Below are 26,150 nucleotides of genomic sequence, written 5' to 3' on the forward strand. Positions count from 1 at the left end.
TTCAAGGCATGCAAATTGTGATGAAAAAAAATATTTTACCATCTGCATTTTCAGTTCCTGGAGCTAATCTGCAAACCTGATCTCCCAATTTGAGATTTGTCCCTAGATTATGTCTTCTTGTGGAAATATGTCACAAATCTGCATGTGTGCACAAGGAAAACCTGGAACAGAGTTTCTCCCTCCTCACTCATAAAAACCCCTATTCATCCTCAAAAATAAAAATATCTTCCGAAACCCAAGTAATTAGCAGAATATGAGAAGACAGCATACAACAAATACACTTTTTTCTGCAACAGTCTATTTCAACTAATCACTGGATTAGGAACCCCCTGAGCCACAGGTGCCCACCATTGTGTTAAAAAACTAGAATACCTCTACACATTTGAGTCTGATGTGAACTGCCTGATGCTGCTTGACCAAACCTCAGCCTCGCCATCTCCAAGATTTTAAGACATTTAAGAAGCAGACGCACAAAACCCAACCACCACAAACTGCAGGGTTCTTACACTGTTCATAATGTCGACAACTTTTACTATATTCTTTAGATCTGTGTCCCTTTGGCATGACTTTGGCCACCAACATACAAAACCTGTTAATGTTTTCTTCACTGTTGCACAGATCAAGTGCTAAACCCACCCATTTTACAACCGCAAAGATGTCACATTTCTAATCTTTGGTTCTCTGATTTTTTTCCCCCTTCTAGATATTTCCTATCTCGATTCCTACCATACTCCTCTACAGAAGTTGATATATCTTAAACTACATGGCACTGCCAGAAATAGAAAAACTGCCTCTCACTTTATCATTAAAAAGCTCCTTGTTTCTCAGATTTATCTGCAGTATTAAAACTCTCTTTGTTTTAATTAGTACTGCTGGATGATTCATGACATTTCATGACAATAATAGCTGTTCTGGATTTTTTTTTCCTGTTTAATACTTCCTCAGATAATTTGTGTCAATTTTGCGTTGCTTTTAAAGCCCTATATCCATCGAAAACATTAACCTCCAAAGAAAACTCACTTTGCCTAAAGACTGCCTGCCACTAGTGATTAAGTCAAGTCGACCATTCATCATGACTCTCAATTTGAGGTTCAGCTTGCAGGCCCCTCAAACCCATCTGAAAAGGTTTTTGGACATTTCATTGAGTGAATCCCACAGCTGACTCTCTGCGGTTTTGTAAACCAGAGGATGAAAGTGAGCCCTTCTAACTTTATTATCTATAAACACAGAGCAATGGTCACCAAACATGCTTAAAATTATGTGCTTGGGACAGATTCATGCATCAGGGACTCAAATATTATTTTATGCCACAAATACTATTTTATGCTTCAGTCTTACAGGTCAAGGAGTCTTCAGCCCAGTTCCTCAACCTGCCAGTTTGGAATAAGCTGGAGGATCGGTGCTCCCTGCCTCACCTGAACTCACCTTGGGTTGCTGTAAGCCTTTCTACGTGTGCTTTTCGGTGTGTCCCATACTTCCCCCGAGGGTCACACAACAACCCTGCAAGCAAGCATGAGAACCAGCCTCTTTTTGCCTGGAGCCCAAGTTCAAAATCAATACTCAACTCTTTGACAGCATCCCCATACAAAACAACAAAATTCAGCTCGTGTTTTCTGAAGGGCTTGTCCAGGTACAGCTTTTTTGTGTGTGTCATTCATTCTACTTACGTACAAATTGCTGCATGGTTTCCAGAAGTCAGCCTGAGAGATCAGCCCATGCACACAGAATACTTTTCACATAAGTGCTGCCAGTGATCGTTCTGTTTGGAGTACAGATGAAAAGGTTAATTATTACCAGTGGATGACCACTGCTGGATTGAAGGAGAAGGAAAAAGTAGTATTTTAACATGTAACTGCCAGCCCATCTTTCCCACTAACAAACATAAAGAAGTCTTTGCTTCTGTAATCACTCTTCCACATGTAACCTCTCATTTTCTGAAACAAATTCATGCAGATTTGTACTGAAGAAAAAGCAGAGTAAACTGGACTTATAATTTGTGCCTCAAAAACATCCATGGGGAACAGGAACTAGGGTGCACTGCTTTTTTGGGGCTGTGAAAGTGAACTTTGTGAGATTCTGCTGCTCACAAGGTCACAAAAATCCGGATTGAAATCCATTACTGAAAACAAGGCAGAGAACAAGGTGTTTTTTTTGTTGTTGTTGTTGTTTTTGTTTTGTTTTTTTAAGCTTTGCAAAGACCTGAAAGATCCTGGAGTAAATCTACAGTGAAATTCTCTTCCCTCTCCGCAGAGAGGCACCCCAGCAGCATTGGCCACTTAAGGCGTTTTTTTCTAAGAGAATCGGCAGCTTTGTATCCTCACGGCTGTATTTAGCCTTGCGTGTCGCAGGAAACCAGCACAGATTTGCATTCACCCAGCTCAGAGCTCTGAAAGACCATCTCATTTAACAATATAGGATGCAGTGCTCAATTTTCAGCACCAAGCTTCAGCAGAGAGATGCAATAACAGCAGGGAACGCAGAGGTGAACCATGAAAACACTTGGAACCCTGACAACAAGGAAATATTGAGATTATTGACAGCGATTAATTCAGGGAAAAGAGGACTGAAGTGAGCCATAATAATCACCTTTAAATATGTAAAAGATCTGTGCAAGGAGAAAGGGAATATATTCTCTGCGTCCATGGTGGAATAGCATAAGTAATGGGCTTACACTGAAGTGAGTGAGATGTAAATTAGGTATCAAGAAAACCTTTTAATTGCAATGATACTTGCACTGAAATAGCAGCAGAATTAAATGCTAGGAAGATAGGCATTCCTATCCCTGGAGGCTTTCAAGAACACACACACAAAAGGACTGTTAGGAATAGCAAATGCACAGCACTCTTGCCTCTGGGCAAGGATGTGGTTTGAACAATCCCATGTCCCACCAGCCCTATTTTCCACGATTTTGCAATTATGCCATCTGCATGATTTCCCTAAAGAATTATACCAACGTTTGGTCTGTTTTGTGAATGGAGCCAGTAAATAACCGGTCATCTTTTCTTTAAGGTGTCTGAGGCACGTGACCAAGTGAAGCAGGGCAAGTTACAGCAGTATTACAGCTGCTACTCCACAGCTCAAATCAGGATTTTGTTCAGAGAGGAATTAGCTTCCTCCTGCAGCTTGGCACCCTTTAAGCTCCATTAATAATTGCAGCTCTGAAAGCCTACCTTAAATTTTCCCTTATCGTAGGAGATACCCCATTGACTATGTAATGATGCAACTGCACAGCGATGCGTGGGACATACATTAAAAATGACAATCAAATGACAATATAAAAAAGTTTGAGATACCTCTGTGACACCGTTTTCCATTTCCTAAATGTTGTGCCATAACAGTTTGCTACAGTGCTGACATTTGCACTTGCTGTAACACAGGCAGCTCCCCCCTGCTTGGGAAGGTGCTGAGGACCAGAGCACAGGGTCAGTGTATCACAGAACTCACACACACACAGACAATAAAATCTATACTAGATTATAATAAATAGTCCATAAATCTATAAATATATTATAATAAATGATATTATAATAATTTATTTTATAAATAAAATTCTGAATTCTTTCCAGCCATCCAAGTGTTTTGGACATTAATTTCATGTTGTCTTTTGTTTGACTGTGAGGAACTTCCCATTCCTTCCAGTTCAGAAAACACCAGTGACATTAAGCACAATACTAACAAGCAAACACTGCCAAAACCTCAAGTCAAGCGGATCCCCAAAGATGGATTATTAATCTGGCGGTATGTCCACATGGTTGTAGATCGTGAACTCTCTCTTACAAAACACCCTTTATCAGCACATCCGCACATCACGTGTTAGATGAATGTGATAGCAGAATGCACAAAAATATGCAAATTTTAATAGATCCTTTCCAAGGTTTGGAGGAAGGGGTTTATCCAAGAAGACTACCTGCTGACATCCTTTGAATAAAAGTTTACAAAGCAGCCAGAAAAAGGAAATTTTTTATTGATTTAACTCTTCACCAAGACCAGGCAGATTGAAAATCAGCACTGACAAAGATTTATAACACAGATGGAATGAGTCATGGGCTGAAAAAAAAAAAAAAAAATACAGTATTGCATGCACATACAGACGAGTACCAGGGATGTGCATGAGGAATGTGGTTTTCCCCCCAGTCCATCCGTCTGCTAGTTCAGATCTCTGCTTGAACAATAAATCCTCCACCATCTTCTAGGAGACTGCACTTAGGCTTAAAAACCTATTTATGCTTACCGCACAATATAATGAAAGCCCTGGAAGCAGACAAACAAGAGGAACTGAATTATTGCTACATTATTTAGTAGGTTGCGTGGCCAGTATCTACAGGAGTCAAACCCGCCATAAAATAACTAACCTGCTTTCTCCAACCAAATTCTCCCTTGACATAGTAAAACATGGCCCAGAAGTATTCTCTGATAGTATTAAACAAACATCTGGGGGGTGGAAGGGATGTTAGGATTTAGAAGTCTGGAAAATACACAGCTCTCCTGAGACACAGTCATCCATACAGCTAAGCCTCGCAATCTATTTAGGACTTTCTTTTGAACCTTAGTGAGGTTTTTAAGCCTTATCTGATGAGCATAATGATATTAAACTGTTTTTCATTACCCATAAAAAATGAACAAAAAGGATAAAGCTGCTAGCATCTCAGGCTATTTGAAAGGAATCAATAGTCTGAATCCCTCGGTATATCCTGCTCATAAAAAAAACATTTTCTTTAAACAAAGAGGAATTGTTTGGACATGAGAAACTAGTTTCACATGAAGTACATTTCACAAAAAAAGTAGCTCCAAGGTTGATAGAAGAAAAATGTAAGACAGATTATTACGTGCAGTTAGATATAGGTATGTATGCTTACGTGCAGCACATCTGCACACCATGCACTTAGAGGAAACATGCCAGAACCAAATTCACCAGCCCTGATAAAGTTTACAAATACAGAAAGGCGATAAGAGTTAGGCCAGAACGGGATACAGTAAGCTGGAGGCAGCAGGAAAAAAAAGTCTGTATCTGATGGCATCAAGAATTCCCTTAATTTCCAGTCTCCCTATTTGTTTTGCTGCACTGTGCTGGGCAGACACGCAATGCTACAACAGAACAGCCCCCAACAAAGCATTAGCAGCTACAATTCAGAAGCAGAGCTAACTGCGATGTTCCCAGTGTGATTTATTTATTTTTTTTTTTGTCTAAAAACATTGATTTGTTGGAGCTGCAGCTTTTCACAGGACTGCATCCATTTCAGGAGACAGCCATCGTGACAGCATCGCACCTGACAACTCCTGGTCAAAATGTGAGAGACAATGTTTGTAACAACAGCAACATCCTTTCCAGACCACTTGTCCAGGCTATAGCAAGAAAAAAAGGCTCAAAACTGTGCTCAACAGCTTATTTTATTCATTATTTTCCTGATTTCAGGCTTCAAGTTCCAGCTTGGCCTGATTCGTAGAAGGGCTTAGGTATTCTAGGAACCTACTGCGCAAAGCACTGATCTGTCTTGGGAGGGTGTTAGCTTTCCTGAAACTGGTGGTTCTCTTTTTTACTGCACAACTTCAGGAAAAAAAAAAATAATAATAAAGTCAGCACGGGGAAGAAACTGAAATTCCCCAACATTTCTACTGAAAAATAGCACGCACTTGTTTCTCGCCAGTAATTAGAGGTGTCAACTTCATTCTCACGTGGAGCATGCCACGTATTCCTCTGGTTTGTAGGGAGGATGGATACAGGCCAAGACACAGGGAAAAAAAGAAATCACAAATCTTTGTGATTCATAAATGGGTTGCTGCTGTTCTATCACTTTAAAGCTACTTAATCTCTACTCTTTGAAACACACCCTATTATGCACTAAATGATTAATATCATTCGTTTAATAAAGAATTTGTCCATATTAAGATATTCAAATCTAAACCATCTTAAAATAGAAAGGCTTAATCCTCCCATGGTGTAAATAAGGATGATTCCTTTGAAGTCAATGAAGCTAAGGCAATTTCTGGCAGCTAAGGATCAATCCTGCATGCCTCCAAGGCTTAATTAACTCTGTGTACCTTTTCTAACACATAATGCTCTCAAATGAATTAATATTTAAGCTGTTATCACCTGTGAGATGTGGAGCATGTATTACTCAGAGCTGCATGAACAGGATATTATTCTATTTATATTCTTGTGACGGCTTCCCAGACGCTGGGTGAGCTTTCCTTCCCTGGAATAGCAACAAGTATTTTACTTACGTGTTCAGTTCAAGCAGAAAAAAAACAAACCATGATGAGGAGCGAGCCTGTTCATAGGTAGTCCTTACATCTGAAGTGCTTCTTGCGAAAACATGCCTGACTCACACACACAGAAGTATACAGCCAGCTACCTACATGAAACTGGGGAGCCAAGCTTGCAAACACAGCTCAAAAAATGGAAAAGCCTTCATATAAAAAAAGACTTCGCTATTAGAAACAAGAATGAATAATTTTACATCCTGGAGAGAAAACAACAGCACGTGTAACTGCAGCTTTTATCCAATGGGCAGTATTGGGAGTCAAAGTGGGGAGAAGAATTTCCAGCAGAGCTTACTGCAAAGTTCATCAAGGTGGGTAATCAAAACCTGGCTCTCATCAGTACTATCACCACTGCCCTGTTATGGCTGTGAAAGTAACTCTACGACATCTGTAGTATTTTTAAAGGTTTTTAATCTTTATTGCTTCCATCTTTGGTTTATTCTAGTAGAATACACCCTCCCATCTCAAAGCAAAGTAAGAAACACCATGTTGTTCTGAAGCTGGCATATTAAATTTTCACATGCAGCTACTGGAGACAGATTTATAAACTAATTAAGTGTAACAATCTCATAAGCACTGTTTATATCTGAAGAGTCTCATATCAACCAGCTGAGTTATTCCAATGGATAAAAAACTTATTCAATAGGAACATGTTTCAGAATTAGGCCAAAATTATCTTCTGACTAATGTAGATCAACCCATGTGTAAACAACTTCTGCAAATACCTCCTTATTAAATTATTTGATTTTTGAATAAGGAAAGCTTGGACTCATTGATACATTTTGATGAGCTTCCCTCTACTACTGTACACACCCACCAGTTTTTCTGCTATTCTATTTCAACTAAAACTTCCACAGGATGGCAAGAATTGACATCCTTCTCCCCTCTATTCCTTACTGAAGTCTGATCTGCTGTTCCTCTCATCACAGTTACAGTTCAGGATCTCTGGTGATCTTTTTTGTGCAAGGTTTCCATACTGTACTACAGAATGCTTATACAGGCACTCCAAATTAATTGCAGGTGAACAACGCGCAGTATTTTGCATGCAGCTTTACTAGAACAAAACCACACAAAAATATCAGAATTTAGTATTTTACTGGTGTTGTAGCCAGTTTTGTACAAAGAGCAGCCAAAGCTATTTTTCTCCCCCCCCCCCCCCACAATGCAGGAACACCACACTGATTTTGTTGTATGTTTGCTCCTATGCCCGGCCTGTATTTTCTGCACTCCTAGTCACTTCAACCTACTTGTTGCTTACAAAAATTCCACAGCAACCTATATTTAAGAACCCACTTCTCCTCTTATTATAAGCAGGTATTGAAGCAAAACCCATCAATCACCATTAAATCACGACTAAGTAGCTCGAGCTGTAAGCCTTTCCCCGGTGGTCTTCCACCGTAACAGAGACTATGAAAGAACAGTCTTCTAGGATTCTATTAACTCAATTTTCATAAGGGAAAAATAGCATTCTCTAGAGAACGTTGTCGTTGCCCATATACTCAGGAGACTTCCAAACTCCCCGTTTAGAAGTGGACTCATCCACCCAAAAATGTGCTGAGAGCTGCAGCCTGACCTTGGGATTCCCCCTGGCTGGGACCAGGGGAGTGCATTCGGAATTGGTCCCAAACGCCTTCTTTTGCTGAAATTCCGTTTTACTCAATGACTCCAGGCACATCGTTAGTATTGATTACCTGCAAGCACCATGATCCACTGTCTTGTCCTTCAGTGTTAGTTCAGCCAAACCCAAGAGCCACTGAGTGGATGTTTCTTTGAAATTCCTGAGGCTGAAAGGCAAAGGGATGAATTGGAAAGAAAACCCAAATTGTGGCGGAGCAAACACACAGGTACAATGCATTTTCATGATATTTTCCCTGCCAGGTGACAGGGATGACTGCATTACCAAGTGTAGGCACTATCTTGGAGCTTTTCTCCAAACACAAGATGTATTTTCAGGTCTGCCTATGTACCATAGGATGTACAACACTAACAATGCCTTTAGACTTCTTGAGATTTGATCAAAGCTCCTTTTCCTGCATACAACTCTTGTAAATATAAATGCATGCACATACACATGCCTGAGTGCAAGAAGCCTTGCCATAAGCACAGTGTGCATCTGCAATTTCTCTTGTATCAGAACAATTTCCCCCCCACGCTATAAAATCCGTTCTGAACTCAAATTGGGCTGTAACAGTCCAGCCATCAGCTGTCTGCTGCAGAGTTTCACTGTAATAAAACTCTAATTATGACCACAGAATGCACTCTTGAGCAACAACCTGTCTGGAGGCGGAACCAGATTACTTGTATACATGAATTATAAAATGATGATAAGCAGAATCACGCGGGAATAAATCCATTTATGACCTACTGCTGACAAAGGTAAAGATTTAGCTAAGCAACTATTTGACTTAGAGCCACTTTCTTGGGTCTGCTTCGCTTAGCATACATCAAAAAAAAAGTCTTAGAGCTGAGCCTGTCCAATGATTGATGGGCTTCTATTACTGTTACAGAGTCAGTAATATATAACCTATTGTTTAGGTAATAACTTATATGTTTTCTTACTTTACAAGGCTGTTCAGTGTGGAGTTTGATGTATGGAGTGTTTTATGCACATCTACACAAAATATAAGCAATTTGTTTTCATTAAGGAAAGATATATGTAAATAGTTCCAAAAGAGATTCTGACATCTTTATTCCTTTTAATAAATATCTAACTCCTCCCACTGCGGTGGGTGGGATGCTTTGAGATGTTTTACTAGTCCCTGCGAAACCCTTTCACATGTTCAGCCCTGCCTGATCTTTTCTCTCTCCCTCTTTGCACCTGCTGTTTGAAGGGACAGGTCACTTGGGATGCTCTAGGCAACTACCACCTAGCTCATTAAATTCATCAATTCATTTATGAAGCTAGCTTAAAGCTAGTTAGATTTTGCTTTTGATGGTTTCATAAGCTATTTGCATGTGGATGTAGGTGCTTCTCTAGCTTTTTAGACTTCTGATCCATTCCAGTACTTGAAATGTTCACTGGATACCAAAGATCTTGAGATTTTTGAAGACAAACCTCTAGTCCTTGGAAGATGCAGTCTGGGAATGGATTCAGTGTGCTGTAGTGACAAAGTGTTTGGGGTATGCCACTGCAAACACAGGAAAGAAGGACAGCTTACCACAAGTATTAATCAGCTCAGATCCTCAGTAAGAGTGGCTACACTGGATAAAACAACTTTACATCCACCTTGATACCACAGCTCCACTAATTCTCACTAGCAATCACCTATGGAAGACTGTAACATATTTTATATGTCTGTATTTACAAACAAATCGGAATACTCTGTGTGTACCCAAATATTCTGCAGTGATTTTGCATCTCAGAGACTTTCTGAATGGGTATTTTTGTGTTCAAGATCACCTAATGAATTTGTCTGCCAAAAATCTCTTCCCTTTCCTTCATTTTGGCATCCACAGTATCTCATGGACATGTTATTTGTTTTGAGCCTGCCACTTAGCAGTTTTCTTTGACAATCTGTAAGTCACAAGGGACTGAGGAGAGTCTCTTGAGTCTCTTCATAGAGAACGACTGCATGACTTCACGTAGTCATCCTCTGCTGTGATTTCACATACCTCTGCCAGGTGTCCCCTCACCAGTCCTCTTTTCAAGGCTTAATCATCTTCCACTTGTCTATTTCCAGAGCTTTTGTAAAACAGGACAGGAACAGACCCTTACACATTATAAATATGACTAATTCAACTGCAATTAGATTGAAGACTGGCTTAAATTTGAAACTAAGCAACTCCAGTGGTCTCTAAAGCTTAGGCTCTCTATTTGTGCATCACGGAGAATCGACACTGCCAGTTTAGTGATCATCAGTCTCTTCTCAACGGAGCTGGATGATTGAGTTATTTCACTTCATCTCAATTACTGCAGCCTGTCTCTTTTCTGAAAAATATAGTGGGCAAGAAGCTGACATTAACAGCAAATATTTTAGGGTAATAAGTGTGAGTGCACATGGCCTTGCTTGTGGAGTTTACATCACTGTGGGAACAATCTGAAGCCAGAACAATTTTCTTCAAGGAAAAGGCCTTTTCAGGTAAAATGTTTACAACACAGACAGAGCAAGGCCAAGCATGGTTCCAATTCTGCATCTTCCATCAGACTGGAGCAGATTGATTGACACTGCACTATTTATAGAGATTTTCTGGATTTATATTGATGGAATAGGACAGAATTTGTCCCGGTGTATCTCAGGTATAAACAACTGAGATGATGATACAACATCTGCTGTCTCTTCCAACATCCTCACTTTATTACTTAAGGCCAATGCAGGAAAGAAATGCAAAATCTTAGTATTTAATTGCTGGGCTCTTGCCTATTGCAAAATCCCTTTTGACAGTACTTCCTGTTCCTCCAGCTGACACATTCCTCTCAGCGCAGCTTCTAAGTTCAAACTCAAACATCATTCTGCTCTGTTGACCTCCGTCAAGGTCTTCACCCATTCCTGTACGGAGTAACAGAAATTCAGCCTGAGATCAGACATTTTTGGGGGGAGAAAAAAAAAAAAAGCCTCCTAATTTTTGAACGGAAGTTGGCTCTGCAGAGGAACTTGTATTTGCTCTTCTCAGTACTCTCAAGAAACGTGGGGATTTGTTAACAGATGGGCAAGCACATTTATTTTGAACTTCAAAAAGCCATTTGGAGCAAAGTTTACATATTTAAGGCCAAGTAATGTATGCATTTTAAATCATATTTTCATCTCAGTGATAGGTAAAATAAGCTACTCGAGTTTTTAAGTAATCTTTTAAAGAAAGGGTCTTAAAGGCTTTTGGTGTTGTTGTTGGGGGGAGGTTACATGCAGAAGTTTTGAGTTGAATTTTTCTCCCACAAATATTTTTCAAATTAATGTAGAAAATATATTTTATTTGAAGACAGGAAATTTCTCACTGAGTGCTTACTTCTTATATTAAAGGAAAAAAAAAAAAAAACATTTTCCCCCTCTCTGCTAATCCTGTTAAAAAAAAAAAAAAAAAAAAAACACTTCTAATATTTGTTTTTTAAAAGCAGACTGAAACCATTAACAAAGATTGAGAGTATGGCTGAAAACTCCCAAACTTGCTCCTCTGTGCATTTTGCCTCCTGTCCATTTCTACTCCTAATTTAATCAACTTCTAACACATCTGCAGTATTTATCGTAAGCTCGTCTACTTTAAGCTAAAGACTCAAAAAAAGACATAAAATCATGGCATTACATTGATCAGAAATAAAGCTTGCTTAAGCCAAAATACTTATGAACTGATTTAAATCCTAATGAGGCTGACAGTTACCGAGTGGCAGAATGAGAACAGAAAATAGCAGTGGCCTTGCTGTATTGTGAGGCAGCTGTTTAAGTGGACTGCAATTAGCTCCTAGAGAAAAATCTTTACCATTGTTTAACTATCAATATCCCTCAGAAATGGACTGAAATCAAAATTCCACATATACAGACTTTCAGCTTCCAGCTCGTTTCTGGTACAAATGCAGACTCGTGCTTGGGAAATGACATGTAATGGGATGGGAATTCAATAATCTTCGGGGCAGGGAAAAATCAAGACCTGTAATTTTTAGCTTGTTTCTTTCTAATGTTCTTCCTTCAGTGAATTCTCAGACTATCACCACACCAACGCTAATAGAAAGTACTGTGAATATGCAATGAAGGGCTGGAGGAGCTATTATCATACCTCCTTGGATCACGGAGAGAACAGAAAAATATGCGTTTCATTCAAATAGAGGGTAGTTTGCTTACTAACACAGAAATTTTTCTAGCTCTTAACTGACTGTATAATTCTGCTGTGGTTTTTCTGACCATCTTGGACTTGGTAGTTGAACAGGGCTTTTTTATTATCTAAAAAAACAGCTTTGTATATTTAGAAAGCCTAAAGGGTTTGACTAGGAACTGCAAACCAAACTATGCTATGCACTGTATGCAACTTAGCACCAAACCATACCCTAAAACACTTACAGTGCCAATGTGACTGACACGAGAAATATGTACAATGAAAGAAGCAGAAATATTAAAGAACAAACTTTGAAAAATAATTTTAAAAAGTATTTTCCAAATTCTTCTTTGGAAACAAATTCTGATGTTTGGAATAAAAATTCAGAATGGAAAATATGGGGGGGAGGGGGAGACTGGTTTTCCTACTTTATCTTTCTTTTTCCCCTAGAACATACTCCCTGATCATTCTGCTCCTCCTGTTTTAAAAAGCAACACTTGTATATTCATACCATCAAAAGCCAATATAGTTTGCTTCATTTTCCCTGCATGCTTTAGTAAGCAGGCCTGAAGTTCACGAACATTTCCTTCCTTCTGAAACTGTATTTTAGGAGACAGCTTATTTGCCAGAAAAATTAACTCCAGCTACAGCAGCTTCCATCAGGTGAACAAAAACAAGCCTCAAAAGACAATGAAAATAAAAAAAAATAATTAAAAAAAATGACAGACTGACTTTTTCCAAAGCTTAAAAAGCTGATGCTTTACAATTTCCAGCCATTTGCACAGATGTGACTTATTTACGGTATACAGATTTGGCTTTGCTTTCCTATAGATCCCTCTATCTCATGCCCAGCACCCTACAGATGACTGGTACCAGCCAACTAGCAGGTATCCCTACCAATATTCATTTGAGCTGATAAACAAGAATGGGGTCTGCAAGTTACTGTTAACTTCAAAGAGGAAAAAAAAAATCCCTGATATTAGTACTGTAAACATAAAAAGAACAACTTTATCAATACGCACTAGGTTTGCTTTATACAAAATATAGGGAAAGAAAAAGCTGAGCTGGAAGTTCCCCAGAACCTGAGCTGCCATTTGCAGCACGTGGTTTAATTAGACAAACCACAGCCTCGTGGCTGCTGAGACCACAGCAGGCACTATGGACTACATTAGATTTTTAAAAGTTGAAAAATTTTAAGCTAATAATACCATTCATTTCATCTTCTCACTGACCTTTCCACTTCAATTTTCCAAAGCATCTACCCTTTTGCTCACCTTTGCACTGTCCTTTTAACATCGCTATTAAATATTTATATTACAGTAAAGCCCATAGCAAAAGCAATACTCTATCTAGAAAGCACTGTGAAATCACAAAATCATGGCTTTTGCAAAGGATAGCCTTTAATTTACAAAGTAACGATACTGTTGCAACACAGTAGGACAAAAATATCACTGGTAAAATAAGCAAAATACGTTTAACCCAAAGCTAACTACAATAAAGCTACAGGAAGATGTGAGACCTGTTTGTGCAGCAGGCTCTTCGCAACCCCTGGAGCACCTTGACCAGAGCCACACAAAACTTTCCATCTTTTTTAGCTGCACAATTGCAGCTCTGAAATACACAAGCAGCCAGATGAGATTTCAGCTCAACTGGCAATACGTCAGAACTTCTTTTCCACAGCAATCCTTTTACACTATCAAAATAGAGGATTGAAAGAACATAACATATGTCAATTGGCATATGCAATACCTTGGAGTAAAATATACACATATTTAACCATATACTGTTACTGCCTGTTAGTAAAGTAACACGTTGTTACCAGTGAAAGGTATAATCTTATCTGAAAAAACACAGCTTCAGCAGCAACATGTGAGTGTGTCCAGAAAATGAAGTTAAAGCAAAGAGTCAGCACAATACATATTGACACAACTAGTAAAATTAGCTATAAAGTGCTCAGAAAAGAGTTCAAGGGTTTCAAATGTGCCCTGTAGTCATCATGTCTTAGGTAATTAAAGACATTTCCAAAACCAGAATAATCTTACGCCTTATAAGTCTGCAAAGTTGTTTGGTTTAATCTTGCTCCTTGCATACTTTATTTAATCTAAGTTCCTCCCTGTCCTGAGGAATTCATAACCTTCCACCTTAACACTAGTAAAGCTTAATTGGAGTATAAACAGGTTACAGGAACTGTAATCTCATTAAGATTTGCTCTTAGGCTAGGCAGAGAATCACAGGATGGTTTGGGACCTTAAAGATCATCTAATTCCAGCCAAAAAACACCCACCCCACATGACACAGGAAGCCACAATCCCTGGCTTGGGGGAATTCAGCTTTCAAACAAAAAAACATCAGGATTCAATTGTCCTTAAGAAGTTATCACTCTGCAAGTCCACTGAATAATTAAAAAGTCTGCAGTCCAGAAGCCACCTATGTACACTTACACTCCAAAAGTACTTGGAAAGGAAAAGAAAAATGTTAGTAAACCATCTCTTTTTCATCTCATTCTTCCATTTGTGTTCATCTCCTATGCTTAAAAAAAAAAAATCTTTGAATTTATGTGTGTGTGTGTTATTTCTTGCTTTGGTACCACACTTCCAATACACCACAATTGATATAATTCTACTGAATGATAATCAGGTGTGTTAAGGAGATTTCTGACTTACCAGACATGCTTATGAGAATTCATCTATGCTGTAACTCTTATGCAAGTTCTATGTCGATGGACTTCATTTATGTTAGCCTGGAGCTTGGCTGATAGCAAACGACTTGGGGTTAAGTCTATGGAAAAGAAATAATCCAAGATCTGACTGTACTGAAAAGAGTTTTGAACCAAAGATTTTTACCAAACAGATACTGAGTGGTGCTTTGTGCAGCAGGGAAATTTTTCAAGTGAAGCAGAAAAAAATCAAGATTTCTCCCTGACCAAAGTAACAGTGCCATTTAAAAAGATCTTGTGATGCCTTCCACAAGAATTAATTAAATCCCAGTTTGGCTAATTCACTCAAAATTTATGGCACAATATGGGAAGCATCTGCCACATTCTACATCAGAAACAAACACATTTCTTTGACTGATCCAACCTTCAGAATCAAGATATCCAAATATCCTCCTGATACACCATTTCCCTGCAAGTCATGGTCAGGGATCACCGACCCTCTACCCCACCTTCCCCAAATTTCTCCCCCATGTCCAACCTATAGCAAGACCTCTACCTGTCTGCATTCACTGCTGATTTTCCAAGACCATTTCCCACCCGCATGTCAGAAGAGCTCTGTACTGCAAACATGCGAGCAGAATTTCATGCAAAACAGGTAGATTACATAATCACAGAAAATCTACTAGAGTACTGAGATGAACATTAAACCAAAGGGAAATGCAACTTTTATTTTTTGACAAGGTGACACTATGGTATTGAGAAGTTAAAGCATCTGCTTACCACAATCAGAGAAAGAACTGATGCATCTTAAGAAATCAATAACCACCTGTAAGAATTGTTTGCTTATGGATAAATCTCCAAAGTTATAGGAAAGTCCTAGAGCGAATTTCAATCTGAACTTTATTCTTACAGATAAATTCAATAAACTTGCCCTCGGTACCCTTATTTAGGAAAAGCTGAATGTAATAAAGGAGTTATTAAAGGAGCTTATTGAAGGACTAACTAAGGAATGGGTGAAACCTCATAAAAGTCACTGAAAGTAAAGCAGTCTTAGAACAAAACCAGTCTTAAATATCAAGACCAGGTTTCATGTACTTTTATAATAACCGCTCTATTAAGCTTCACATTGACAAAAAAGTTGTGGGTTGTTTTTTCTTTGTTTTTATGTTGTTGTTTTTTTAAACAGTATCAGCCAAGTGCTAAAACTAGATTTAGGGTGGCAAACAAACAACAGCAGCAGCACTTTTTTCTCCAGAGACTGGCAATTTTATACTTGCAGACTCAAACTGTCTTGCAGCTAACGGCACCCTGTGACAAGCGGGGGCTGTTCTACCAACATGCAAAAATTGACAGCACCATGTGCCAATTTTAGAAACAGCTATCTTCTAATACCAAGCATTAGCAAAAGATGCAGCAAGACAAAGGGAAGTCCTTGAACCCAAATAGCCTTTCTGATTGCAGCCGAGCTCCTCTGACATAAAAGATAGCCCCAAATGTATAAGAATCTATATCGTTAGTAAATAAGTCAATGATTAATGAAAGTACACCCGCTGGTTGTCAGCAGGAACATCGCAGAGTTAGAGGAACAGCTGGATTTGGAGATTTGGCTCTTATATGCTCTCCTACCAATTAGAACCCAACATTTAATTGTCTGGAACAAAGCCCAAGTCACTATTTCTTCTTATGCTATGGCCTGATGTTTGAATGTATTTATTTCATTTCAAGGTTACATTCTGTTTATATCTTTTTTTATTAGGCCTGCAGCAAAACATCATAATTGGACAGTTTTACAATCACACTGATTCTTATGGTTATTTTTATGACAACGATTGGTGGGTACCTGTTTTTCCTCCCCCTTTGCTTTGCATCTTATTAATTCAAGGCTATTTTTAAAAATCCAAGAAGAATGGAATGGGAGTGCTGTTTTCCAAGCAGCCACTTTCAGGGAGCTCTGAAAAACAAAGCTATTTTCCTACCCTACCAAACACTCCACAACAGCTATTTCAGTGTTAACCATTCTGTGAAAAAGCACCACGGCCCACTGAAAGTCAACATTTCTCAACAAGCTTTGCAGAATTGCACAGACTGACAGCAACAGGCATTATGGCCCTTTAGGAAGTTACTCTATTCCACCTGGTACAGAATATACCGGGCAATGTCTTTTGCTGTGCCTCTTACAGGAGCATATTACATTATTTGACATGTAACCTACTGAATTCCAACGAAATGTCTTGGAGCCAGCCTTGGCCTTCTGGGAGAGCTGGATTTTAGGCTTAGAGAAACACCGTGGTACTGTGGATCTGAAGGAAGAATTTACAGGACAGCAGAGGCACCCAGCAAATCGTCTTCAGCACCTACAGGACTCAAAAAAACATTAAGTACCAGATTCAGCCTGTACTCGAGTACCAGCTGTGAGCGCTTCACAATGCTGAACACAGCAGAGCAATCCAGAACTGACAAAACCAGCAACCTCCTGTTTCAGCCAGCCAGTTAATTACTCAGTGCTACCCAAACCATAAAGTTGGGATGTCTCTATCACATACACACAAAATATCAAGGAGCAAAGCAAAAATACTTCCTCTAAATCGTGACAATCTCCCTGTTCACAGCATTCACCTTCCCAGCTTGTCCCATCCCAGTTACTCAGGTCAGGGTGGTGCTAAAAAAAATTACTTATCTATTAATAGGGGCACGGGAAGTTCACTTCAAAATTTATGGCGTCTGCTTTAAAGCATTAGAAAAGATGTTCCCTCCTTCATCAACAAATGGGTTTGATGGAAAGTCTCCAGGAAGATTTTCCTTATAGTGCTGATAAACTTAAGAGCTCAAAACTCTAAGCCACACATGAAAATACCAATACAGCCTGAAAGAAAATTCACCCAAAAAGTAGTGAAATGATACAAATTAGGCATCTCGTAAACTTACAAAACTTTGAACAATTAAATAATGAATAAGAATTAACTATCCTTTTATTTTTTGCCAGAAGTACTAATGCTACTGCAGCGTGCCTTAAAAGGGAAAAAAATAAATAATTTACTTATATAATATCTAACACATATTGAGGCAGGCCAGGCAAGAACACTGTTTTTTTGTTGTTGTTGTTTTTAAAGACAGTTAAAAATCATCTCCTCCACCCACACAGAACATCAAACAGTTCTTTAAATTACATATACTTATAAGAAATCAAATTCAGCTAGAACAAGGTGATGCTGTTTTTCAGAAGAATTTCCAGCAAAAACTGCAGCTTCGAGAAAAATACCGTCCAATCTTTTTGTCACAAATTAAGTAACAGATTTTGTTTGTTTTAAAGTTGAGTTTTCATTTTGTTTATTAGGCATTTGATGATCGTGCCTGGAAAAATTTCAGGGAACGGAAAAACAGAATATATAGACTTTAATTTAAGCAGGTTTCTTCTCTGGCCCCTCAAAGAACACAAACAGGCTCTGCTGCCAATCTGCTCGCTCTGTTTCACTCCAGGACTCGGGGAGCCAGTTCTCTGCTCAAGTTCACTCCCTTCAGTTTCTTCTGAGATGAAATCTGGACTCAAGCAATGGGACTATTTGCTCTACACTCCAGTACAGACAGTATGAGTATGGTTTGTGCCAAACTGAACTTCACCCATCACAGTCCTGAAGCTTTTGCATCCTTAAACACTCCCGGCTGCCTCACAGGCCCTGGTGGGCCGGGACAACTTTTTCAGCCTGTTTGGCACTATGAAGAACCACCACAAGGATTGCCACAGGTTGCTCAGAGGAAATGCAGAATCACAGAATCATTAAGCTTGGAAAAGCCCTCCAAGATCATCTCGTCCAACCATCCCCTACCACCAATGTCACCCACTAAACCATGTCCCCAAGCACCAGGCCCAGCCTTTCCTTAAACACCCCCAGGGACGGTGACTCCACCACCTCCCTGGGCACCCCGTCCCAGTGCCTGACTGCTCTTTCTGAGCAGAAATGTCTCCTCATTTCCCACCTGAACCTCCCCTGGCACAACTTGAGGCCATTCCCTCTGGTCCTGTCAGAGTTACCTGTGAGAAGAGGCTGCCCCCCAGCTCCCCCCAGCTCCTTTTCAGGCAGTTGCAGAGAGCAATGAGGTCTGCCCGTAGCCCTTCTCTGGACACACTCCAGGGCCTTGATGTCCTTATTGTAGTGAGGGGCCCAAAAGTAAACACAGCACTCAAGGTGCGGCCTCACCAAAGCAGAGCGCAGGGGGACAATCACCTCCCTGGGCCTGCTGGCTATGCTCAGCCGCACACCCACACAACAGGAGGTACAGCAGAGCCTAAGCAATGAGGGTAAATAAAAGCAGCTTACACCAAGTGGCCCACAGTGAGATGTTAGCTCCGCTTTATAGGAAAGAAACACCGCCTCAGCTGGCAGTCACGTAGCTCCTGGCTGGACATCAGCGCAGCCGGGCCTAACTCCTACCTGCAGCTGGCCTCAGGGAAGTTCCTTCACTTCTGTGCAGTTGACCATTTATCAAATGCTAACAGCAACTAGTTTTTCAAAACATTTCTAAGTTCTGCTGCTGGCAAAAAACTATACAAGAAACATGCAGTTTGCCCACCTTGGATAACCTCTTCGTACTGTGCCACTCCTAGATAAGCTGTACCAAAACAGGAGGGTTTTTAAGGACAGGGTGTGTTGTTTTTTTTCAATCACCCACATTCATAAGGGACACTGCTTTTACTTATAAATAAATCACAATATTTACTCGTGAAACTATGAAAATACTTCTGATTTATTTGTAAAGGGATGGTCCATATTTAATTGAATACCCTTCTGTTAACAGTTCTGACAACAACATTGCTTTGAGAGCTGTGACAAAAGAGAGCTAATGCTTTCTAATAGCATATAAAGATTACACCACTGAGATTGACAGAATCATTGGCTTTATGTCACAGAACACAAATGCCTCCTTTCTTCTGTATGATGGTGTGTGCCATAGAAATCCCTTGAAATCTGGGGAAAAACATACAGGGAAATTATGTTTCTACTAAAGAGAAGCTGAAGCAATGAACTTTTTTTTTTTATATAAATTAAAACAAGCTTGACTAACAACACTATTATACTCAATCACATGAAAGTGACTTAGAGTACTTAATTGACTGTAATTCTCTACAGCATGGACAGTGATATCGGGTACATGTTTTTCCCCAGGGAAATCTCACTGAAAAATAAAGCCTGTGTGGATGGACATAATGACTGCATGCAGGTTTGAAATGACACAAGTAAATAGCAAGTTTTGCAATCAGAAACTTGATTATTGAAATCAACTATTCCCCTTTGTGAGCATGACTCCTGACAGATTACAGAGAATACAAACACAGAAAGAATCCCAGCTGCAGGGAGCAGGCAGGCATCCCAAAGTCTTCTACGCTAGTGTGTCAATAGGACCAATGGTCCAACACACTCAGCACTCTGGAAACCTGGGTCTTAGATCTGGAAGAATAAGATCTTTTCTTTAAGGATTATTTCCATTACCTCTTGCATATGAAAGATCATCTCCCTTTTGTCGATTGCTCTCCTACACACTTGTTTCACGTCCCTTAGAACTGTACTGGAAAGTGTATTCAAATGGTACAAGGCTGGCAAGACTTGCAGGAGATTCTTTCAGTGAACAACTTGATCCTTCTTCTTTCATGGGAAGGAAAAAAGCCTTACATTAGACAGAGGTTAAGAGCATACAGTCTTAGGTTTTCTTTGTAGAAAGCATGAAGCAGAACAGAGGAAAAAAAGGCTCTATTAGTAATGTTGATCCACATTTTGATGAAAGCTTAAAATGTAAATGAAAAGAGAGAGAATAGGGATGAAGCATCTTTAAACTTGCAACAAATCATTTTATATTGATAGAGTCCTGGGCTTAAATCCAAGCACAGCTATTGCCTTAATGCAGACTGATTTCAGGAGACTTAAAAATAGCCAAGATACTATGGTGATTGGCAGGCATTGTAGAGACAGCTGCCAAAGTCAAATTGATTTTTTTTTTTCCCTTTTGAAGGACTCCAGATAATTTAAGCAAGGCCACAAATTAAAGCACACACACATGACTTCTTGATGATTTAAAAAACCCAGTCCCCAGGAGGGGAGCTATTTCCCCACCCTCACCTTCGAGAAGCACAGGGAAATCATGTGCAGACCGACCCCACAATGCTGGCGAGCATCCAAACGAGTGGTTTGCTGCAATCTTGCCCTGCACACGATCATGCCTGATTCAGCTGCTGTACAGTTCTGACAAGTATGAACTCTAGGGCTTCAACAAATGGCGATTCCTAGTATTATGCACTATTAACAGATGGGACCATCTCAGGACTTCACTGGGCAGAAAACTCAATTACACTCCGTATCTACTTAAGGCAGAGCTGCAACAAGAGGTCGCACAGGCTGCACAAACAGGCATAGGTCACTAGCTGGATTTGCAGAAAAACTCCAAATGTAGCTAAGCTAGAGAAGGTCCAGAGAAGGTCCTGAGGGTAACAGAAGGCACGAGTTTGGGCATGTTGCTTTTTTTTTTTTTCTTTCCCTATGTTAAAACCTTCCATTTGTACTAAAAGGTCAGGCAGGCAAGGGCAGGAAGGACTTGGGGGTGGTGATGATGCTTGAAGCATTTTCTAATCCACCAAGAACACTGCCTGCTTACACCATTCACGCATCTGTCTAAGGCTCTTGAGATATTACTTCCACCAGCAATATAAATGAATTCAAACCTGCATTACAAGTCTGATGAATTTTCAGCTAGTGGCATTTTTAAAATAAAAGACATGTCAAGCAGGCCCCGTCACACAGCGTACAATACATCCGAGCTGGTACTTCCCCTATGCGAGAGGCTTGCTGATATTAGCAAAGCTCAAGCCTTCGATTGTTGCTGGATGTTAATAATCTAGAGTGATTTAAATAAGTAATATTGACACTGCTTGTTGCTTTAGCAGTGAGGGTAACAAAACCAACCTGTTCAGCTTACAACTACTTACACAGAGTGCACAGTGTAGAGCTTTTGTATCCAACACCTGTGATACTCCTTTGGTCTTCAGTTTTGTACTACAGAGATTCTACTCTTCTTAGAGCCAGAGTAAGCAGAATAGTCCTACAGTCACCTTTCTGCTCATAAAAATTATACGGGTGGATATTGGTAAAGGCTAACGTTAGTCCTGTTAGGCTAACACAAAATCATCGTATCATTCATGTTTGAAAAGACCTCTAAGATCATCTAGTCCAACCCCTAACCAAGTACTGAAGTCCACCACTAACCCATGCTACTAAGCTCTACATCTACACATTTCTTGAAGACCTCCAGGGACGTTGACTCAACCACTCCCCTGGGCAGCCTAGGCCAATGCTGCACAACCCTTTCAGCAAAGAAATTTCTACTAATATCCAACCTAAAAAAGGCTATAATCCTATAAAAGGCTAGCATAAGCTCATCTCCTCAGTTTCCCTTTACAGTCAAAGTGCTCAGTGCAGTAAGCACTGCCCAGTAAAGGAGCCTAGGAAGATTAGGCTCAAAACATCATTCATTAAAAGTACCATGCACAGACACGAAGCAACTTGCTGGAAATCATGTAAAAGTTACGACAGGGCTGTATCAGAAAGGACAAGGTTATTGCCTTCAGGTCACTGTACCGCCCTCTTTCCAGGATCCAAGTCCTACCTGCACAGGTAGCTGAGGTGGCCTGTGAGATATTTTCTTGCCAAGTCTTGTAATCACAGTGGATTCATTCACCTAATGAATCCAAGTTTGATAATTACAGTAGTAGCATTTGCACATACGTGTACATTCATGTGTTCTCAAAAGAAAGGCCTAACACATGAAAAAATTCCAAAAATAAAAGCTCCTTTATAAATAAATGCCAATACAGGATTCCAAATTTTAAAGATAACGAAAAATTAGTTTTTTTTCTCTGAAGTTCATTATAATTTGTGATGCATTTCTCTTGCAATGAACTTAATCAAAACTATGTGCTTAATATGGGCAAATAAAATACAGAAACCTGCTCTGCAAACATTATTGAAACAACAAATGATCATTAATCATGGCTTTGTTCAAACTAGAAAAGTCTGTACAGGTAGGGACAAAATGAGAAAGATTTGGGATTGTGAGGCCTGATTCCACACACTCCTACCCCAAGATCTTAATAGTCAGATCCCGTTTGATTTCAATGAAGTTTTGCTTAAAACCTCAACTGCTTGTTCTCATGGCCTGGATTTCCCTATACAGGCACTCTGGCAAAACCCAGCGTCTGTCACACTGTCCATCTCAGCACCCTTTTTTATCACAAACCTTTATACAGTTGCAGACACAGGGGGAACGCACTGATTCCCCTTTATACCTTTCCCTATGCTAAAATCGTCCTTGTGCAATCACTAAACAGGATCCCTATTTAAAGATCACCTTTCCTCAGTCCTCCAAGACCATTAAAGCCTAAGTATCCATTACGTGTTCTGCCCAGCCTATTATAAAGGTCAAATGTTCTAAGACAGCTACCTTTCAGCTCCAAATGTAATTACACTTCCTGAAAATCATACTGCTCGCATTCTTTTTTGAAATACATAATGAGATTTCCATACAGAAGCACTACTGCAGAAATGATAAACCCTTTGTGTAACACCAAGGCTTGGAAAATGACATCTCTGCTTAGTTCAATACTGGACAAGAACGTCAAAGTCCCGCAGAAGTTTATTCTGAACTTTTTGAGCCAGAGTTGGTGTGGCTCATCAGAAACAGAGCTGTGTTGCTTTAGAAAAATAATTATAACAAGATTAACATATCTTTCATTATCAGCGGTAAGGCACAACAGCTTCCAGAACAGTCTAACATACAAACTTAGGGGACTGTGTGTCACGTTTTACACAAAAAATGTTTTATCATTATCTGTATCATCGTGGCCACCTAAAAACCATAAAATTCAACTCCTCCTGCTTATGAAACTATTAGGACACATACACAGAAGTTAGTTTCCAAGCAAAAGAGCCTAACCCAGGCATCAGAAAAATAGCAATAAATCGCCCAAAAAAGACAAATGAGGATGGTAGGCTGGTAAGGTGAAAGTGAGAATATTAAATCAGCACGTGAAAAATAGTCTGGCAGACAAACAAAAGTCACAGCTCTTCATCAAATTCACCATAAATTCAGGTTTGTGACACACAGCGGTATTAGCACCTTAAATAACATTCTCCATTATGGCTAAGAGGAACATTTTGACAAACAGAGGTTATAATGCACAAACACAAACCTGAGAAGAGAACAAGCTGCACATGGACAAAACTCGGTAACACTCCCCATGTCATTAAACAGAAGTGTAGAAACTGTGGAGCAGCACTGGAGAGCAGTCTGAGTACCACAGACTTGATTCTGCCACTTCTAATCCCATAATGCTGCGTCTATATCAGCAGTACTTGATAAGAAAACAGCAAAAAAAATAAATAAAAAAGCACTTGAGACACCACAGGAAAGTGCTGCTGCTGCTGAAGGTTCCCGAAGATCATCAAAAGGGGGAGACATTGCTCAACAAAGCTATGTTGGATGCAATTGAGATAACAGTGGAGATAGCCCTAAGTGCCACCCTAAAAGAAGAACAAAAAGAAGAGTCGGCCTAGGAATTAGCTGAAAGATGTGGTTACATCACACTCAAACCCCACAGGCCTTTTCTTAAGAACTTGGACAAACAACTCCCCTCGTGTGTGCTTGAGACTGCTGCCTCCAATATGAAGATTTGTCAATTCCTTCACCTTCCTTCTGCATTTGCACACTGTTAGGAACTGTTGCAAACTGTTAGGAACAGAACGAACATTAAATGTAATATTTAGCCACAATGATTTAGCCACAACTATTTTTAAGCCAGATCAGACCCCTCATCTGCCATACTACATGGCTCCACAAATTGCTAAATTATCCCAACAGAAGGCTCGAGATCTATGGGCTAAGAAAGAGGGGTTTACTACCTCTGGGCACATGCACAGCTTCACTGAACCTGAAAATGAGCACCAGCAATGACCACAAAAAAAGCTTTTGCTGTGCCTTCCCGAAAGCAGTGTCCCAAATGAAGACAACAGCTTACTCCAACTCCTGCAGTCCAGTGGTACAATGCCTTCATATTTTAGAGTCAGTACAAGTAATTTATGATTTGAAGTTTAGATTAAAATGTTTCATTGATGTCAGGGAGTATTACACAGTCAGAGCTACTTGATATCAAAAGGAAGGTATGGTACTTGAATGATGATGTGCTCTCTTTAGTGTCATGGAAGGTATCTTTAGGAGTTGGAACTCTGTCCTACAAAATTCATACATTTCTCTGAGGAACTTGGCAATAAAGGTGGATCACCTCTCTTCGATAGAGACATTAAAGTCCTTGATGGTTCAGACTAGAAGTGAAAGTAGCTGGTTTTGTTAGTATGCAATCCTGGAGATCGATCTTGTTTTATTCCCATGACTGGTATTTTCACAGATTAAAATTTGCTCTGCAAATGAAAGATGTTGACCTACAGCTCTTTCCTGCAGAGATAGGAGAGTCACTGCTCCTCTCAGATGAAGTTCTCTCCCTTGAGAACAGCCAAAGACCTAGAGCTTTCATCGGATTGTTAACAATGTTATCTGGCACTGAAATCTGAAGGCTTCAGAAAGAACTTCTATGACTGAGGGAGTCTGTCATAGCTCATGCGTGTAATATTAAACATTTATTTTAAATGCAGGTAAAGTACAAATGCTCTAGGGGGTCCTGTAATGGGAAGAAAAAAAAAAAAACGGAAAACAATTCTTCTCAACATTTTCCCAAAAGTAGTCCACATAAATATCACACTCATGACAACCATCCTCGTCCTGGCAGGTAAGCCAGCCAGCCAACTTACTGCAATGGTATTGTTACAGAGCCAACAGCCTCATTGCGTTATTCAAACTATCACATCCATCTGCGTGCTGACAACTGAAAGCTTGGAATAACTTGCAAGTTGCCTGGAGATGCCCAGCTGTTTGCTAGCCAGCTTAATTAACCACGGGCCTAAGTGAAATACTGCTGTAGTCAACAGGAAAACTCTACTGATGCTAATGGGCTTTGTATCGGTCCCTACATCCAGTTGTGCTCCTCAGTTGAGAGCCTAGCTTCAGCAGATTTCAAATGTCTTAACACTTCCTAATTTGTTTCTTAAAGGTCAGAGCTTCTAGCTGACAGACAAAAGGCTTATTTGTATTTTTTTTCCACACTGTGGTATCAGACGAGAACCCATGCAGAAACCCAGATCATCACGTGGAAGAAGCAACAAGATGCGGCACATAAGGAAGAGCTCGACTTTGAATCCCCAAATTCTTTCTACATTTCTGCTAACTTCCTCTCTTCAGCCCATTTTAAGTGTTTGCAGTTTTCTTTTACTATTAAAGCCAAGAATCCTTGTGCTAGGTCACACCAGTAGTCCCAATTTAAGTGGGAATTCTCACACCAGTGAAATTTATCCAAATATTCCCTATAGTTTGCGATGGCTATCGGAGCATTTTAAAAGCTGTG

At 39.8% G+C, this 26,150-nt stretch overlaps 1 protein-coding gene across 1 annotated transcript in view; it reads right to left on the bottom strand.

Moving 5' to 3' along the window:
* Nucleotides 1-26,150, bottom strand: part of LRRTM4 (leucine rich repeat transmembrane neuronal 4) — a 318,997-nt gene that overhangs the window by 260,446 nt on the left and 32,401 nt on the right. The window contains exon 7 of the mRNA XM_072027198.1: nucleotides 1,668-1,759. The gene's annotated coding sequence lies outside the window, so the exon portion shown is untranslated. The remainder of the gene's footprint in view (nucleotides 1-1,667; nucleotides 1,760-26,150) is intronic.

The sequence above is a fragment of the Anas platyrhynchos genome, chromosome 23, assembly GCF_047663525.1.
Source record: "Anas platyrhynchos isolate ZD024472 breed Pekin duck chromosome 23, IASCAAS_PekinDuck_T2T, whole genome shotgun sequence".
Taxonomy (NCBI): Eukaryota; Metazoa; Chordata; class Aves; order Anseriformes; family Anatidae; genus Anas; species Anas platyrhynchos.